Source organism: Sus scrofa, chromosome 8 (assembly GCF_054392235.1).
Source record: "Sus scrofa isolate SSC_HxYL_T2T_F1_AM1 chromosome 8, Sscrofa_HxYL_maternal_Yorkshire_Landrace_v2.0, whole genome shotgun sequence".
NCBI lineage: Eukaryota > Metazoa > Chordata > Mammalia > Artiodactyla > Suidae > Sus > Sus scrofa.
In genome coordinates, this window is record NC_139390.1 from 62,368,663 (window position 1) to 62,388,774 (window position 20,112).

Sequence of the window (20,112 nt, forward strand, 5' to 3'; positions counted from 1 at the left end):
CTGCAACCTACACCACAGCTCACGGCAGCGCCGGATCCTTAACCCACTGAGCAAGGGCAGGGACCGAACCCGCAACCTCATGGTTCCTAGTCGGATTCGTTAACCACTGCGCCACGACGGGAACTCCCCTCAACAGTTTTAATACTTCTCATTTGCTGGCCTGGTATTAGTAAATTTTGGCTCAAAACTGGGAAAAGGTGCATTGAAGAGAAAATAACATGAGTTACATTGAATGTTCTCTGAAGGCCAGGCCACTCTTTTAAGGCTTTTACTGTGTTTAATGGGACCCTGAGAAGAATATGAAAAAGCAATAGCCCTATTCTCAGAAGGTCCTCCTTCCTCTGAGTGATGTTCAGCTGTGCTGTATATAGAAGGCTTGCCTGTGTCTGTGCACTTGAGAGGAAAGGGGAGGACTTGTTGGAAGCTCTTCAGCTGTGCAGAGCATCACAACAACTGGCTTGCCTTCTGGCCTACTGTACCTGGCGAGTGGCCTGAAAGAAGGATGATCCATGTTGAATTGGTGGGTAGTTCACCCTGTTCCCCTTCTTGCAAGATTCCGTGTTGGGAACAAGCAAATTGGGTTTCCAAGCATTTGCCTTGGTGGCATATGGCAGAAACAGTGACAAGGAGGGTAACGGTTTCTGCCTGACCAAGGACATGTGGTTTTTTGGGTTTTGGTGGAGTTTTGTTTGTTTGGTTTTGGTTTTTAAGACTGTGCCCGTGGCAAAGTTCCCATTGTGGTATAGTGCAAACAAATCTCACTAGGAACCATGAGGTTTTGGGTTTGATCCCTGGCCTTGCTCAGTAGGTTAAGGATGTGGCGTTGCCATGAACTGTGGTGTAGGTTGCAGATGTGGCTTGGGCCCCATGTTGCTGTGGCTGTGGTGTAGGCTGGCAGCTGTAGCTCCGATTAGACCCCTAGCCTGGGAACCTCCATATGCCGCAGGTGTGGCCCTAAAAAAGCACCCGTGGTATATGGAAGTTCACACAGCTCATGGCAACACCAGATTCTTAACCCACTGATCGAGGTCAGGGATTGAACCTGCATCCTCATAGATACTAGTCGAGTTTGTAACCCACTGAACCACTACAGGAACAATATGGGGAATTTATCGTGACTATATAAATGTTACTGATGTGTGACTTGATTTGTCACCTTTAAGGAATGAAAGAATGGTTACTAGTGTGTTTCTCCTTTCTCAGAGGCTCTCCTTGTCGTGATTTCTACACGTCATCCATTTATGCTTCCCCTTTGGCCATCCCTGTAGTCCCCCCATGGTGTCATTCAGGGCTGGGCCCAGTTCATAGGTCAAGTTTAATGGTACAGTAGTAGGAGCGCCCCTCATCCTCAGCTTCACAAAGCTAGGTTGGTGAAGGTGCTAAAACAGTATGCTACTATTTGGTAATCGGGACGTTTTGGTGTTAGGAAATCGCCTGTTTAAAGAACTTTAAAAAAAAAAGATGTATAAGATAAAAAAATATAAGATTTGAAATTAAACTATAACATAGTTACTACAGTGACTAACTTGTTAACTGAAATATGTGTGTGTATATAAATCAGGATTCCTTTAACAATGTATCAAATCAATAAGTACATTTTATTTTTTAACTTTTTATTAAAGTATAGTTGATTTACAAAAAAATAATAATGAACTTAAAAAAATTTTTTTTCTTTTTTTATAGCCACACCTGCAGCATATGGAATTCCTCATGGATACTAGTCAGATTCATTTCCACTGAGCCATGACAGGAACTCCTAGTGTGCTGTATTTTATATTCCACATACAAGTGATATCATATGGTATTTTATGTCTTTCTGACTTTATATGACAGCATCCATGTTATTGCAGAGGGCATTATTCATGTATGTATATGTACATGAAATTTAGTAGTGAATTGATGGATGATTCTGTATATATATACCACATCTTAATCCATTCATCTGTGGATGGACATTTAGGTTGTTTCCATGTCTTGGCTATTGTGATTAGTGTGGAAGTGAACATAGGGGAGCACGTATCTTTTTGAATTATAGTTGTGTCTGGATTTATGCCCAGAAGTAGGACTGCTGGATCACATGGTAATTCTATGTTTAGTTTTCTGAGAAACCTCCATACTGTTTTCCATAGTGGTTGTACCAATTTACCTTCCCACCAACAGTATGGGAGTGTTTTTTCTTCTTTTTCTGCTTTTTGGGGCTGCATCCATGATATATGGAAGTTCCCAGGCTAGGGGTTGAATTGGACCTACAGCTGTTGGCCTATACCACAGCCGCGGTAACTCGGGATCCAGGCTGCATCTGTGACCTACACCATTGTTCATGCAAACCCGGATCCTTAACCCACTGAGCAAGGCCAGGGATCAAACCCACATCCTCATGGATACTAGCTGGGTTCGTTATCAGGTTCTGAACTTGCTGAGCCACAATAGGAACTCCTCTTTTTTTTTGGCCACCCTGGGACATATGGAATTCTTGGATGGGCCAAATCTGAGCCATAGTTGTGACCTTTGCCACACATGCGGCAACCCCAGATCCTTTAACCCGCTGCACCAGGCTAGGGATGGAACCTGCATACTGGTGCTACAGAGACACCGCTGATCCATTGCATCACAGTGGGAACTCCAGGCAGTCATTTTTAACCTATTAAATCTGTTTCTTCATCCAGAAAATAGGGACCTCTGATACTTGTATCCATAGAGTGACTTTGAGTGTTAAATGCTTATTAAGCACTTAACCTGTGGGTGACATGTAGTTTTAGTATTATGACCTTCTTTCACTATTTAACAAAGCCAAGTAAGTATCTTTAAATATATAAAGTGCTTCCTCTGTTTGAAATGATTAAGTTGTATAATTCGCCTGCTTATATTATATGTCTTGCAGAAGCATGGAATTTTAATGATAAAGTAGGATAGAGGCCTTTGTCCACTGCTTGTCTCAGGTATATTGTAATCTCATAAGAGTCAGAATGCTTTTGTGTCCACTCCTTGTCTCAAGCACCTAAAACAATCTCTGGCCCTTAGAAAGGCAAATAGTTTGTTAATTGTCCAGGCCAAAAATTGTCATATGTCCCTCCTTAATTTCAGCTAATTAATATACAATGGTAATTTTACTATAATTTTAAGATTTTGATAATGCAGAAATCTGTTTGTAGAATAGGATATTTTACTGGATGCATTAAGAAGGCCAGGAGAGTTCATTCACCAAGTAGCAGGAAATAGCAGGTCTTGAGAAAGAAACTTTACTGTGAAATTTTGTTTTAGATTTCCTGTTGTGGCTCAGCAAGTTAAGAACCTGACTAGTATCCACAAGTATGTGGGTTCAGTCCCTGGCCTTGATCAATGGGTTAAGGATTGGCACTGCCATGACCTGTGGTATAGGCTGGCAGCTGCAGGCCTAGTCTGGGAACTTCCATATGCCACCAGTGTAGCCCTAAAAAGACCAAAAAAAAAAAAAAAAAAAGGAGTTCCTGTCTTGGCTCAGTGGAAACGAATCCGACTGGTATTCATGAGAATATGGGTTCAATCCCTGGCCTCAGTGGATTAAGGCTCCAGCGTCACCATGAACTGTGGTGTAGGTCATAGACTCGGCTTGGCTGTGGTGTAGGCCAGCAGCTGTAGCTCTGATTTGACCCCTAGCTTGGGAACTTCCATTTGCTGTGGGTGTGGCCCTAAAAAAGAAAAGAAAAAAAAATTTCTTTTGAGCAAGGTTCAGACTTGAAGAGCAATTGGAAAAATGGTAACTTGGGAGTTTCCGTCATGGCTCAGTGGTTAGCAAATCTAACTAGGAACCATGAGTTTGCGGGATTGATCCCTGGCCCCGATCAGTGGGTTAAGGATCCGGCGTTGCCTTGAGCTGTGGTGTAGGTTGCAGACGTGGCTTGGATCCTGTGTTGCTGTGGCTCTAATATAGGCCGGTGGCTACAGCTCCAATTAGACCCCTAGTCTGGGAACGTCCATATGCCGCAGGATCCGCCCAAGAAATGGCAAAAAAAAAAAAAAAAAGGTAACTTGAATTCTTGTGCATCTGTGTTGGGACATAGCACTCACATTTGCTTTATGTCATGTAGGTGTCATGAGGTAGACCCCCAATATTACATTGCAAGCATATTTCTTCTCTGAATACTTGAGTTTGTATCTCTTAAGGATAAGGGCAGTGTCTTGTACAGTCACCCTACAATGATTTAAGACTTTGAAGATTGGTGTCATCTTTAATAGACAATCTATGTTCATATTGTGCCAAATGTCCTAATACTAATCTTTAACAATATCTCTGATCCTAATCACTCATTGCATTTAGTTGTCACATCTCTTCAGTTTCCTTTAATTTGGAGCAATTCATTAGCTTTTGTCCATTACAACATTAGAGTTTGAAAGGTTCGTGCCAGCTGTTTAAAGAATTTTTTTTTTTTTTTTGTATTTTTTTTTCTAGGGCCGCACCGAGGCATATGGAGGTTCCCAGGCTAGGGGTCAAATTGATTGGAGCTGTAGCTGCTGGCCACAGCCACAGCAACACCAGATCTGAGCCGTATCTGTGCCCTACACCACAGCTCACAGCAATGCCAGATCCTTAACCCACTGAGCAAGGCCAGGGATCAAACCTGTAGCCTCAGGTTCCTGGTCGGATTCGTTTCTGCTGCACCACAACTCGAACTCCAAAAACTACTTTTTTTTTTTTTTTTTTTTTTTTGTCTTTTTGCCATTTCTTGGGCCGTTCCCGTGGCATATGGAGGTTCCCAGGCTAGGGGTTGAATCGGAGCTATAGCTGCCGGCCTACACCACAGCCACAGCAACGCCAGATCCGAGCCGTGTCTGTGACCTACACCACAGCTCACAGCCACGCCATATCGTTAACCCACTGAGCAAGGGCAGGGATCGAACCCGCAACCTCATGGTTCCTGGTCGGATTTGTTAACCACTGCACCACAATGGGAACTACCAAAAACGATTCTTAATTGGGCTTATTCTCATTGTTCCCTCATGCTTCAATTCAGGTTATGCATCTTTTTTAAAATTTTTTTTATTGTTGTTTCCCCAGTACAGTTTTTTTTCTACTGTACATCATGGTGACCCAGTTACACATACATGTATACATTCTTTTTTCTCCCATTATCATGCTCCATCATAAGTGACTACACATAGTTCTCAAGGTTATGCATCTTGACAGGAATACTAAGTACAGGTGCATTACATCAGAAGGTACAGGAATACTAAGTACTGGTGCATCACATCAAAGCATAGGAATATGAAGTACCCATGCATTAGGTCAGAAGGCGTGTGATCCCAGTACTGGTTGTGATCATTTTCATTATTTGGTTAAGATTTCTCTACTGCAGAGTTTTTTGGGTTTTTTTTGTTTTTTGTTTTTGTTTTTGTTTTTGTTTTTTTTTTTTCCTTTTCTAGAGCTGTACCTGCAGCATATGGAGAGTCCTAGGCTAAGGATCAAATTGAAGCTGTAGCCGCCGGCCTACGCCACAGCAATGCAGAATCTGAGCCGTGTCTGTGACCTACACCACAGCTCACGGCAACGCTGGATCCTTAACCCACTGAGTGACGCCAGGGATCTAACCTGCAACCTCATGGTTTCTAGTTGGATTCTTTAACCACTGAGCCATGACAGGAACTCCTGCAAAGTTGTTTTGTCCCTTTGTTATTTATATTTTTGGGGATAGTATAGTGAAACTATCTTGCTCCTCAATACACCCAGTGATTTTAGCATGTATTGATTTTTGCTTGCATCAATTCTATATCTTATTGTTTTTTCTTTTTGTCTTTTTAGGGCCTCACCCACAGCACATGGAGGTTCCCAGGCTAGGGGTCAAATCGGAACTGTATCCGCTGGCCTATACCACAGCCACAGCAACAGCCAGATCTGAGCTGCATCTTTGACCACCACCACAGCTCATTAGTGATGCCAAATCCTTAACCCACTGAGCGAGGCCAGGGATCGGACCTGTGTCTTCATGGCTCCTAGTCAGATTCATTCCCACTGCATTTCAAGGGGAACTCTGAATACTCTGTCTTTTGTGGTAACTGGTGTTCTCTATCAAGAACAGCTCTCCCTTTTTCCCCATGGACCTGGGTTGTCTGAGTTACTTCACTCCAGTCCAGCAGTGGGGGTGGGGACACCATTCTAAGCTCCCTAAATGAGGCTGTTTCAGTTGGACTATTACCCTGAAAGAGTGAAACTCAGAAATAGCACACTTCTCTGTGCTTAAGTCATAATAGTATGAATAAAACTGAAAGCTTGACAGACTCTCTTAAGGGGTAAACTGCAAATAGAAATTTGCCAGTGGTTGAGATTTCTTCCTCTAGAAGGCAGTTTTAGAGGGATGTCTTAATTCTTTTATTGATTTAAAAATACCACGTTTCATTTCTTTTTCGATGTGCTCTATTTTGAAAAATCACATAATGCAAGCACAACTACATACTCAAGATTCAAACAAGTTAAAATCCATCTTGGCTAGCTCTCTTCTAACCTTCTTACTTCTCATGTTTCCTCTCTGGAATTAACTACAGTTAATGGTTTGCTGTTAACTTTTTACCTCCATATGTATATGCATGTTGAAATGCTTGATTTCGGGAGTTCCCATCGTGGCACAGTGGTTAACGAATCCGACTAGGAACCATGAGGTTGCGGGTTCGATCCCTGCCCTTGCTCAGTGGGTTAAGGATCCGGCGTTGCCGTGAGCTGTGGTGTAGGGTGCAGATGCGGCTCGGATCCTGTGTTGCTGTGGCTGTGGCGTAGGCCGGTGGCTACAGCTCCGATTCAACCCCTAGCCTGGGAACCTCCATATGCTGCGGGAGCGGCCCAAGAAATAGCAACAACAACAACAAAAGACAAAAAAAAAAAAAAAAGAAATGCTTGATTTCTTTGCTTTTTACATAATTAGATTATTCTGTAATGATTAGAATTTAGAGATCCTGGAGTTCCTGTCGTGGCGCAGTGGTTAACGAATCCGACTAGGAACCATGAGGTTGCGGGTTCGATCCCTGCCCCTGCTCAGTGGGTTGACGATCCGGCGTTGCCGTGAGCTGTGGTGTAGGTTGCAGACGCGGCTCGGATCCCGCGTTGCTGTGGCTCTGGCGTAGGCCAGTGGCTACAGCTCCGGTTTAACCCCTAGCCTGGGAACCTCCATATGCCGCGGGAGCGGCCCAAGAAATAGCAACAACAAAAAGACAAAAGACAAAAAAGACAAAAGACAAAAAAGAATTTAGAGATCCTCGTCAGTAGTTAAAGATCGTCCTTATTCTTTACAACTATTGTGTAATGTTTCATAATATGGTTTAATCACTAATTATTGCCAAAATTTGTTAACCGTCTAGAAGTACTTCTGTCTTGTTTTGTCTTTTTTGTCTTTTTTTCTAGGGCCACACCCGTGGCATGTGGAGGTTCCCTGGCTAGGGGTCTAATCTGAGCTACAGCTGACGGCCTATGCCACAGCCACAGCAACTCAGGATCTAAGACTCGTGTGTGACCTACACCGAAGCTCACGGCAACGCCAGAGCCTTAACCCACTGATCAAGGCCAGGGATCGAACCTAAAACCTCGTGGTTCCTAGTCAGATTCATTAACCACTGAGCCACAACGGGAACTCCCGGAAGTACTTTGAGAGTGAATACTGTGTGGAGTGTTTGAGGGGATCCATAGAGTCTTAGAAACTCACAAATTATGTTTATGCTTTGAGTTCTTTGTTTTTTGTCTTTTTTTAGGGCCGCACCTGCGGCATGTGGAGGTTCCCAGGCTAGGGGTCTAATTGGAGCTAGAGCTTCCAGCCTACACCACAGCCGTAGCAATGTCAGATCCGAGCCGAATCTGTGACCTACACCACAGCTCACGGCAATGCCGGATTCTCAACCCACTGAGCAAGCCAGGGATCGAACCTGAAACCTCATGGTTCCTAGTTAGATTCGTTTCTGCTGCGCCACCACGGGAACTCCATTTTTCTTTCTTTCTTTTTTTTTTTTTTTAGTGCTACACCCACAGCCTATGGAGGTTCCCAGGCTAGGGGCTGAATTGGAGATACAGCTGATGGCCTTCACCACAGGCACAGCAACGCCGGATCTAAGCCAAGTGTGCGACCAACACCACAGCTCACAGCGATGTCGGATCCTCAACCCACTGAGCAAGCCAGGGATCAAACCTGAAACCTCATGGTTCCTAATCAGATTCGTTTCTGCTGTGCCATGACGAGAACGCCATTAAGTTTTGTTTTTTTTTTTAACCCAGAAGATGGATATTTAATTTAGTGTTGCTTAAAATAACAGAGTGAATAACATGCTCATTGAACATTCCACATTGATGTGGTCAGGGAGGAGAACCTTGGTACTCAGCTAATAATACCCGGGGAGTGAATTATCCATATGATGATCTACTAAGGGATTGTAGTTTAATGAGACGAGGTCCCTGCTTGAGCCTGGGCTCCAGTGGTTGCTATAATTTGGCCATGTCTAGTGGACCAGTGTGGGGATCCAGCAGGAGTTTATCTGCACGGAAGAACAAAAGCTTTTCTGATGAGATACAGCACCTCTCACAGATGGTGAGAGTAAGTTTTCTCTTAGCGTGAAACCTTGTGTTCACGGGGCACAAGTGGCTATAGTGACAGCTGTACCCAGTGGCCAGAGAGCAAGGTGAGGGCAGAAACAGGCAGGAGTGTGTTGGAAGGGCCGGGAGAGCCCCTTTGGAAGGGACATGAGTGGGTGTGATGTCTCTGCAGTTCGGAAGAGGCAGCCGTGGAATGGGGAGGCTTGCATGTTTCTGCTCTGGGACCTGTGAGCAGGGAGCTGTTGTTGGAGAGGAAGGAGATGACTAATGTCATATACAAGTAGGCAGGCCGTATTCATGACCCACAGGAGACACCCAGAAAAAATGGGAAAATACTTTGCCTGGAATTGCAGATCTCACGTCAGCATGGGGGCGCCATCCTTTCCTAAGCACCATGCCCTCTTCTGAGCACATCCCGTTAACCTCAAGCCTCTCGCAACAGCCCTAAGAAGTAGGTTGTTCTTCCCACTTTACTTTAGGAGCGGTGGTGAAAGGGATTCCTTTACCATAACATCTAACCAGTTTGTATTTATACCATAACATCTAACTGGTTTGGGGAGTTCCTGTCTTGGCTCAGTGGAAACAAATCTGACTAGCATCCATGAGGACACAGGTTCGATCCCTGGCCTCACTCAGTGGGTTAAGGATCCGGTGTTGCCGTGAGCTGTGGAGTAGGTCTCAGACATGGCTGGGATCTGCTGTGGCTGTGGCTGTGGTGTAGCCCAGTGGCTACAGCTCCGATTCGACTTCTAGCCTGGGAACCTCCATATGCCATGGGTGTGGCCTAAAAAGACAAAAGCCAAAAAACAAAAACACAAAACGGTTTGTATTTATTAAAAACCGTAAGAAGTGTGCTAGCAGTGGTTAGATTAACCTCACCTTTCTGAGATGAAATCTAGTGTAAAACATTTGTTCTGTGATTCCACTCATGCCACCTCTGAGATGGCAGGAGCTGGCATTTTTAGATAAGCCACTAATACATTATGTGGGCAGCTATTTGAAAGCAGAAGAACATGTCCTGATTGGAAGGTAAGAACTGGATTTATTTTGAAGCATGCCTGGTTCTCAGGCCCTGTGAGCCTGCTGTTTTGTCGGCCCTAATACTTGTCCCACCTGGCCCACTTATTAGAATGTCCCTTGGGTTGCAGACACTCGGCAGCAAGTGCCTGTCCCCTGATCTCCTGAGCCTGAAGGGAGCAGCAGGCCTTTCACACTCGCCCGCAGAGAGTGCTGAGAGCAAGTGACGTCCCCGTACGGGTTCCCACCTGCTTGTTCAGCACCAGAAATGGCGAAATGCTGGTAGGTGCCTGATGGAGAGAGAGGGGCTCTGAGATGACCTCCCATCCCATGTTGCTGCACGCCTCCCCCTGATTTATAGCCATGAAAAGAAAGAGTTTCCAGAGCCTCAAACTCTCAGCTGGGATCCTGCCTAAATCCTCCTTTCCCCTTCATGCAGGGGAATAGGATGGGATTTTGAAATACGAAGGTCCTATGAGTCATCATTCTCATTCCCTCCCCTGACACACAGATGATGCACATAGTGACTTCTGACTGAGCTTTCTTTTTCTTTTTATTATTTTGCATTTCAGGGCCGTACCTGCAGCGTATGGAACTTCCCAGGCTAGGGATCAAATTTGAGCCACGGCAATGCTGGATGAATCCTTAACCCGCTGAGCGAGGCCAGGGATCGAACCTGCATCCTCATGGATACTAGTCAGGTTTGTTACCGCTGAGCCACAGTGGGAACTCCCTGGTTGAGCTTCCTGCTGGTATAAGTGCTCCATGAGGGTGGAGGGATCTGGATGAGAGTGGAGACAACCTAGCTTTGCACCTGAATGGATTTTTTTTTTCATTTTAAATTTATGAAAATAATACATGCACAGTTAAAAATAAACTATTTTGGAGTTTCAGCCACAGCGCAGTGGGTTAAAAACCTGACTTCAGGGAGGCACAGTTTCCTTCCCCGCCCAGTGCAGTGGGTTAAAAGACCCAGCCCTGCCCCAGCTGTGGCACAGGTCACAGCTGGGGCTCAGATTCAGTTACTGGCCCAGGAACTTCCTACGTCGTGGGTGCAGCCAAAAATACAAAAAAACAAAAAAACTATCACTGGGAGATTAATGATGAAATCAAAGTTCCACAGCTTCCTGTTCCTTCCTGTCCTCAGTCACAAGCTGCTCCATGTATCTGACTCCTGAGGCGAGTTTGTCAGCATCAAATTTCCCATTTGATAAGATTACAGGGAAGTCTCATCTCACGTAGGTCAGTAGGTCAGAGCGCATAGCCTGTTACACATTTTCCTCAAGGCGATGAATATGCTGAACTTGTGCTGGATAGAAGTGGCCAGAGTCTTTGCAGCCCTTCTAATCACTCTGTGCTGCCACTGCCCCTTGCTTTGACCAGCGGAAAGCAGCAGAGTGACATGCCTGGTTTCTGAGCCTCACCCTCCAGAGGCCTTACAGCTACTGTCATGTTCCTTCTGTACAAGGTCACCTTGGGAATAAGCTTGCCCTGGGCCCCTGCAGGATGAGATCCTAGGTAGAGAGAGTGATCCCTGAAAATAGGCCCGGGTTTCCCAGCTGTCACAGCCAGTCTTGACCCAGAGTGAAGTCTGCAAATGCTTGTCCCCAAAGAGCAGAACTGAGCTGAGCCCAGATTAAACTGCCAAACTGAAGAATCAGCAAATACTAGCATGTTCCAAGTCAGTCAGTTTTGGGTTGGTTAGTTACTCAGCAATAGATGTGGACAAAAACCTGACTGTGCCCTCAATCCAGTTAAGAAAGAAGCATTTCCAGTTGACAAATGAGAAACTGTACCTAGAAGTAACTGAGGCCATATGAATTGGGGCTGGGGGTCAGTGGGTACCTGGGTGGTTATGCACTGTTTCCCTTTATTGAACAGTCTCATCCAAGTTATAAAACTTCAGCACAGCCTCAGAACTTAGGACCTAGCCTTATTTGTCCAATGAAAAAAAATTTTTCTTAAAAAATGTTTCAATAGGAGTTCCTGTCGTGGTGCAGTGTTTAATGAATCCGACTAGAAACCATGAGGTTTCGGGTTCGATTCCCGGCCTTGCTCAGTGGGTTAAGGATCCAGCGTTGCCGTGAGCTGTGGTGTAGGTCAAAGACGCGGCTCAGATCCTGCGTTGCTGTGGCTCTGGCGTAGGCTGGCAGCTACAGCTCCGATTTGACCCCTAGCCTGGGAACCTCCAAGTGCCTCAGGAAGCAGCCCTAGAAAAGGCAAAAAGACAAACAAATAAAAAAATAAAATAATAAAAACAAAAATGTTTCAATAAAAGATATATCTTTTATCCATTATTTAAGAGAAAGTAGTCACTATTTCTCTAATTTTTGTTCCTGTTGAATATTTCACCCTAAAATTAACATTGAATGATGGAAAACGATGAGTCTCTTTAGGCCAGATTCGAGATGTTGAGAAAAACTGGAGATAACGGAAAGCTTTTCAGTTGGGCAACTACCCTTTTAGTGAAAATAAGATGGGAAGAGGACCAGAAAGCAGGGTGAGTGCCGTGCAGGAGAAAAGGCAAGGCCACTGAGCAAATGGATTTGACTTTCGAGGCTATTCAATCTGTGAATAAATACAGACCAGCTAGTACTATGTCACTAATAAGACCAGAATGGTTTTTTTGTTGTTGTTGTTGTTTTTTGGGTTTTGTTTGTTTGTTTGTTTTTTGGTCTATTTAGAGCTGCACCCATGGCATATGGAAGTTCCCAGGCCAGGGGTCAAATCGGAGCTACAGCCCCCAGCCTACACCACAGCCACAGCAGCACGGGATCTGAAACACATCTGCAAGTTACACCACAGCTCACTGCAACACTGGATCCTTAACCCACTGAGCAGGCCAGGGATTAAACCCATCCTCATGGACACTAGTTGGGTTTGTTACCATGGAGCCACAATGGGAACTCCAGCAGCAGAATTTAAAACCATAGCTTCTTTTTTAGGATAGTTTAGCAGTATAGCTCTTTGGATGTTTGCATTCCAAATTTCCTGTGCATGTAATTTCCTTTTTTCTTAATCAGAATTGTGGGGCGGGATCTCTACTCGCGATGTGATCTGTCCGTGGTACTTGGCAAAGCTCCCAAGCAGCGTGCAAAGCTTCCCAGCCAGCCCTGAGAGCACTTTCGGTTTAAAGCCACCTGCGGTGGCCAGACAGCCTGGGAACCAGGCTGGTACACGTGTTCAAGCTTGGACAGCACTGCTGACAGAGGACGGCAAGGGTGCAGCCCTTCTCAGATCTACACACGCCCTGGCTCTGAGCAGTGTGCCCAGGCTGGCCTCGTGGATGCAAGGACTCAGAGGAACTCGGTGACAGGAGCACGGGGCTTCCAAGGAAACGGTGTGTTTCCCATTGAAGGCCTTCAAAGTGGGTGGCTTTTCATGTGCAAGTTCCTGGGCCAGGGATGGAATCCAAGCCATAGCAGTGGCAACGCTGGATCCTTAACCTGCTGTGCCACCAGGGAACCCTGTTCGTTGCTTTGCTTTTCTGAGATAACGTGTTCTTCCTCCCACGGTGAAAAGTTGTTGCCTATGAGACCTGAGATAGATTCTAGTCTATAGAGGAGGAACTGGGTGGTGGTGAAAACCTGGGTGCTAGTGGATCTGTTTTGCATCCTGATTATGGTGGTTGTTAAACAGACCTATACGTATGTTAGAATTCATGGAACAGAATATGGAAAGGAAAAAACAAGCTTTACTATATAATTAAACCCACAGGGGGCTTCAGCTAGACTGCTTGGGTTTGTTTGAATCACACTTCTTAATTTTGTGACCCTGGGCAAATTACTTGTGTCTTTGCTGCCTCATTTTTTTTTTTTTTTGGTCTTTTTTGTCTTTTTGTTGTTGTTGTTGTTGTTGTTGTTGCTATTTCTTGGGCCGCTCCCACGGCATATGGAGGTTCCCAGGCTAGGGGCTGAATTGGAGCCGTAGCCACCAGCCTACGCCAGAGCCACAGCAACGCGGGATCTGAGCCGTGTCTGCAACCTACACCACAGCTCACGGCAACGCCGGATGGTTAACCCACTGAGCAAGGGCAGGGACCTCATGGTTCCTAGTCGGATTCGTTAACCACTGCGCCACAACGGGAACTCCCTCATTTCTAAATGCAGGTAATAACAATACCTCCTGCATGGGGTTGTTGTAAGGATTCAGTTATAACATGCAATGCTTAAAAGTGCCAGGCTCATTGTATGTGCTAAATAAGGGTTAGCTGTTGGAGTTCCCGTCGTGGCAAAGTAGTTAACAAATCTGACTGGGAACCGTGAGGTTGCAGGTTCCATCCCTGGCCTTGCTCAGTGCATTAAGGATCCGGCATTGCCGTGAACTGTGGTGTAGGATGCAGATTCGGCTCAGATCTGACATTGCTGTGGCTGTGGTGTAGGCTGGCAGCTCTAGCTCCAATTAGACCCCTAGCCTGGGAACCTCCACATGCCGCAGGTACGGCCCTAGAAAAGGCAAAAAGACAAAAAAAAAAAAAAAAAAAAAAAAGAGTTAGCTGTATTATCATTATTATTATAAGAATATAAAGGGAGTTCCCTTGTAGTACATTGGGTTAAGGATCTGGTATCATCACTGCAGCAGCTTGGGTCACTGCTGTGGTGTGGGTTCCATCCCTGGCCTGGGAACTTCTATATGCCACAGGCATGGCCAAAAAATACCCAAACAAAAAAGACTGTAAAGGAATAAAAATAAACTCTCTGGGTTGTCATATGATCATCGAAGCTACTGATAGTCTGAACGAGCAAGGCCCTGCAGTACTGCCTTTAGGCAGGACAGGGAGAAACCCTAGAAAAGGCAGTGCTACCAAGCAAATTTAGTCTATCATGCTATTTTCAGTGGAGGCAGAAACCAACCCTAAACCATAAATTCCTCTTGATCTCTTTCATTCATTCATGTACTGATTGCCAGCTATTTTCCAGGGACTTACTGGAAAGCTAGGGTCTTGGCAGTCTCTCATGTCCAGGATAACCTGATGATGTGTTCTCTAGCACATGTGTGTATTTCTTTTTGAGTGTGTGGCCTGTTTTCTCAGATTTCCTAGTTTCTGGCAGAAGTACTGGAAGTGTCTATGATAAAGCATCATACCTGTTAACCTCCTAGTGAGAATATTGACCAAAGAAATACTTCCACTAGGTTTATTACTCAGAGGGTAGACTCTGAGAGAAAAAGGAAGCTTCTGAAAAACAGGAGCTCGAGGCGCAAAGCCTCGGATGATTTAAGGATGCTGTACATATGCTCAGGAATGTTCAGATCATGAAAGTCCTGTACCAAATAAGGAAATATAGATGCTCTCTGCCCTGAAGGGTATGCATGAGGCATTGTTCCTCTATGATGCTCAACTGTTAATCTCAAGCCATCGCAGCCCTTTCAGGGTGTCTGTGGGGTGGACGACATGACAGAGACAGTAGGAGCAGGCAGAATGCTGCCTGTTGGAGTCATGTAAATCTGAAGTCTGGTGTCTACTGTGTAAGCATTACTCTTGCAGGTCAAGGGTGGACACCCCTGTAAGGAGAGCAGCCAAGAGAAAAGGGAACACCTGAGAAAGAATGAAATGATGCTCTTGCTTCACCAGACAGAGCCCCTGGGGAGGGGAGATGAGGCGGGGGGACCAGAGGCTGGCCGAGTGCTGGGTACCCTCTCGGTGAGGAACCAGCAGTCTGCCGGGCCTGGCACAGCAGGAGCTCCAGGTTTGTCATCTGCAGGAAACCAGCCTTGAGCTCCATTTTGCAGGAAGTGTCAGATCAAGCAACTCAGGCACATGCGAACACATCAACTCCTTGCCTGGCATGGGAAGTATCTTAAAGCAGTTGAGACGCAGGGGAGCTCCATAGTGAGGCCCTAATGACTGGCTGGCTTGCTGTTCATGATGATGGGACATACAGAGCAGGTTACACTGCACTTCGTCTCAGTAACTTTGAAGAAACTGCTGCTGTTTAAGTGGGGAGGAACAATACGAAGGGACTTTAAAAAAATAAAGCTGCATTTAATGTCACATAGAAGTCAAAAAGTCATATCATACATTTTACTTCTTTATAAAATGCCATGGGGAGTTCCCGTCGGGGCGCAGTGGTTAACGAATCCAACAAGGAACTATGAGGTTGCAGGTTCCATCCCTGGCCTTTCTCAGTGGATTAATGATCCAGCGTTGCCGTGAGCTGTGGTGTAGGTTGCAGACACAGCTCGGATCCCGAGTTGCTGTGGCTCTGGTGTAGGCCGGTGGCTACAGCTCCGATTAGACCCCTAGCCTGGGAACTCCATATGCCGCTGGAGCAGCCCTAGAAAAGGCAAAAGAAAAAAAAAAATCAATCAGTCAATCAATAAAATGCCATGGGGAGTTCCCATCGTGGCTCAGCAATTAACGAACCCGACTAGCATCCTTGAGGACGCAGGTTCGATCCCTGTCCTCGCTCAGTGGGTTAAGGATCTGGCGTTGCCTCGAGCTGTGATGTAGGCTGGCAGATGTAGCTCCGATTCGACCCCTAGCCTAGATATGCTGCAGGTGTGGCCCTAAAGACAAAAAGACAAAAAAAAAAAAAGTGCCATGAATACGAAAGGGGTGACATGCTGAACACAGTAAGGCTGCAGAGCTAATGAAAGGAACTGGTCTAGTCATTCTCTAGCCCCTCCAAACAACCTCTGTTCTATGGAGGTGAGGGGGCTGTGCTGGCTGTGCCACAATTTCTCTGTACTAACTCCTGCATGCTGCCACCGTGTAAATGATGGTGACGAAAGGGCAGTCTTCATACTTGGGTCAATGGATTAGTATTAATAAGCTGACTTAGCTCAGAAACCAACACAGTAAGAGAGCTTTCTTCTAGAAAATCCCCCGTGGACCTCTGGATGCACCAGCAGGGATGCTGGGTTGCATTAGGCTTGCAGGATGTGGTGTAAGTTAACAGCAGATCCCAGCAGAAGTTCTCTGCTGTTGATGCTCGGGGGCCTTTTTGTTGTAGTTTCTCAGGGCTGCACCTGTGGCATATGGAGTTTCCCAGGCCAGGGGTTCGGGGGCCTTTTTGGTCTGAGGTATGGTCACCACACTTTCCCGGCTCTCCTGCTTGTTTTTGCTGAGAATCATAAAAAGTTAGGACTGAGGAGTATCTAGTGTCAGTCCCTCATTTCAGAGATGTGAAAACAAAGACCCAAACAGATTAACTAATACAACAGGGAAACGTCAACTTAGTAAACTGCACTGTCTGCAACTAGCCTAGCAAGGTACCTTGGAACATATATATATTTTTTAATTTTTTAGTGTCTTTTGTCTTTTTAGGGCCAAACCCACGGTATATGGAGGCTCCCAGGCCAGGGGTCCAACCAGAGCTGTAGCTGCCGGCCCACGCCAGAGCCACAATGCCAGAACCGAGCCACGTCCGCAACCTACACCACAGCTCACAGCAATGCCAGATACTTAACCCATTGAGTGAGGCCAAGGATTGAACCTGCAACCTCATGGTTCCTAGTTGGATTCTTTTCTGCTGTGCCATGATGGGAACTCCCCTTGGAACATTTTTAGAACAACCTCAGTCAAAACATAACCATTGAGTTTGGAGCTTAGAGAAACCTGAAAATATAAATTGGTGAAAGCTTAAACACTGCATCTTTGCTAGTTGAGGTCTAAGAGCCTAGAGACAAGAAGAGGGAGGAACGTCCTGCTTCCTACATTGTAAGTTATCAGGGTAAAAACAGCACCAGCTTTGGGGTTCTGTAGTTCTCCAAGGTCAGTTTACCCTATTTCCTTCATGTCATGTAAAGATTCAGGCCTAACCTTCAAACTAGGAACAACAGATAGAAAAATAACGGTCACGACTTTAAGTTGTTAAAATTAATGGTATTTTATTCTCTCCAAAAAAAGGACTACCTTCCTGTAGATGCCAACCAAACATCCACTCTGAAACACAATGCAGCTGAGACCCACAAAGCTTTACAGGTTGCCTCTTAAAATACTAACCATTTATCCCACGACGACCCACCAGTGAGAAAGGGCTAGAGTGTCATGCTGACAGTGAACCCAGGACAGGTAGGTTCATGCCGAACCAGAGTCCACAGAAGGCTACTGGATGTTTGAGGCCAGCTTTCTCCACGAGCCTTCATCTCAACTCTGGGACCCAGGACATGACTCCCCAGGGGTTCACTGTCCACAACTCAAGTGCTCACTCATCTCGGAACACCTTATAGTAAGACTGCTGACCGATGGAGCCTCATACAGCGTCCACAGCTCTAGTGCTTCTCACTTGGCTTGAGACACATGATGGTAAGACTGCTGACTGATTGAGCCCCACACAGCGTTCATGGCAGGTGCTGATAAAACACTTGAAGTGCTCTGATCTTTGCAGACTAGACTAAGTCTGTGAGCCCTTTTCTGAGTTTTCATGCACTTTAGGGTTATGTAAGAACTACTTGTTTCCCAGTGTCCATTCTGCCCTTAAGTAATAAAACCCCACAGACCCCATTGCCCTCTGGACCCCCAGCTTCCCTGTGGGGCATGGCCATGTCACTGCTGACCTACAGATGCTGTGATGTGTACTGCTTCCAGCTCTTCCTCCTCCTCCGTGGGGACGTTCTCCCTGATGCTGGGAAAGGACAACTCGAGCATCCTTCAATCTAGAGAAGGAAGCTGGGGTGCGTTCCCCAGGTGGGTCCTTGGATGACTACACAGAGCAGAGCCACCTTCTCATTTCCATCTCCTTTAAGCCAATGTCTTTGGGAGAAACTGATTTTCTGCCATTTGTTCATATGCCAACTGTTAAGTTGCTCCCTCAACAAATGCCACCTGGTCTCAAAAAATGTAATGGGAAGACCTGAGTCGAGCAGCACTCATTTTTAGGTGTATCTGCATTAGATACACACCCAATCAAAAATCACTTGAGCTTGCAAACTCAACGTGTTAAAAAGGGGCTCAGTCCTTGGTAGTCTGAAAAGGGTGGGAGTGGGAGGGGCTTCATCTAGTGACATTTACTACAATGCAGTGTACACTGTAGGTTGTGTAGAGTTACTCTTCAGTGTGAACAGATAAGTCTGGACGTTTATCTCTTTTTCTGCACATTGGACACAAGAGGAGAAGGCTTCTTGGTTTGACAGGCAACGCTTCTCTGGATTTGCGGTCCTTTGATGTTAACTAGGTGGGGCAAGAGTGGGAGCCAGAACGTAAGAAAAGTTCCTTGAGGCATATGGCCTCGGTGGTGCAGTCTGTCCTTAAACTGTGGCATTACTGAAACCCAACCTACACAGGCACAGGACAGAACACAAGGTGTTAGCAAGTGTTTATTACAAACAGCAGCCACAGCTCCAGTGGAGACTCAAGGGGGGCTACTGGGGTCTTTCACTCTGTTCTTAAAAGGGCATACAGTGCATTTGTGTGAAGGTACACATTTATTATCAGGGTAGGTTTTACCTTATGAATAACCAAGTATATATTCCCTAAAATACTCAGCTTATGTCAGTGAAGGCACAGCTGTAGCAAAAATACTAAAAGCCATGAGGCCACTTCCCTTTACCTGGGAAGTAGTGCTGGTGTCAGTCAGTTACCTGCCAAGGAGAACTTGATGTCAGCCACAGCTTCCGATTCGCCCAGTCCCTTGTCCAGGGTGATGTCCTCAGCAACAAGAGGAGGAGAGCCTGCCATTCTTTCTTCTCTGCCCACTGGAACCTTCCATGGGGAGGAAATGCAGATATCTGGAAGCTCCCAGTAAACCCCTGACAACTCCAATGCTAAGTAAGGCACTGACAGGTAATTCTGTACAGATGATCAAGAATAAAATCCTGGAGTTCCCATTGTGGCGCAGCGTAAACAAATCTGACTAGCATCCATGAGGACGAGGGATCGATCCCTGGCCTCACTCAGTGGGTTAAGGATCTGGCATTGTGTGAGCTGTGGTGTAGGTCGCAGATGCGGCTTGAATCTGAGTTGCTGTGGCTGTGGTATAGGCCGGCATCTATAGCTTGGTTCAACCCCATAGCCTAGGAACCTACACGTGCCACAGGTACAGCCCTAAAAAGACCAAAGGAAATAATTAAATAAATATCCTTTTAAAGGCAACTGTTGAAAAACTCCAAGTCACGTCTCGGTCATATGACAAGCCCAGGAGCTCTCTGAAGGGGCAAAGCCTACAGATTCTAGGGTCAAGGGCCTCATGTGGGCATCTGTCTGGTGGTACCGTCCAGACACCAGCCTCTTGTTTCATTAACTTACACTGTTGTGTACAGCCCTCCCTCAAGCCTTACACACCATAACACGGGCAGTTAAGGTAACATCCTTCTAAACACCTCATTCGAGCAGGCCTGGCTAGACAGAGATTAACCCCTGCCTCGTTACAGCTCAAGGGTGCATGTATAAAACAGTAAGACTCAGCTTCTCTGTTCACAGGCGTTTCCACGACTAGGCAGGAACTGGCTCATAACCTATGTGTTTATTAACAGATGTCTCCGTGTTGAGCATTGAGGACACAAATACGGATGTTGCAGTGTGGTCCCCACACCCGAGATCACCAGGTGGAATAGCATCTAAATAAATTACAAGGTAAGATTTTCCCCACACTCCTGGAAAGCAGAGCAGGAGT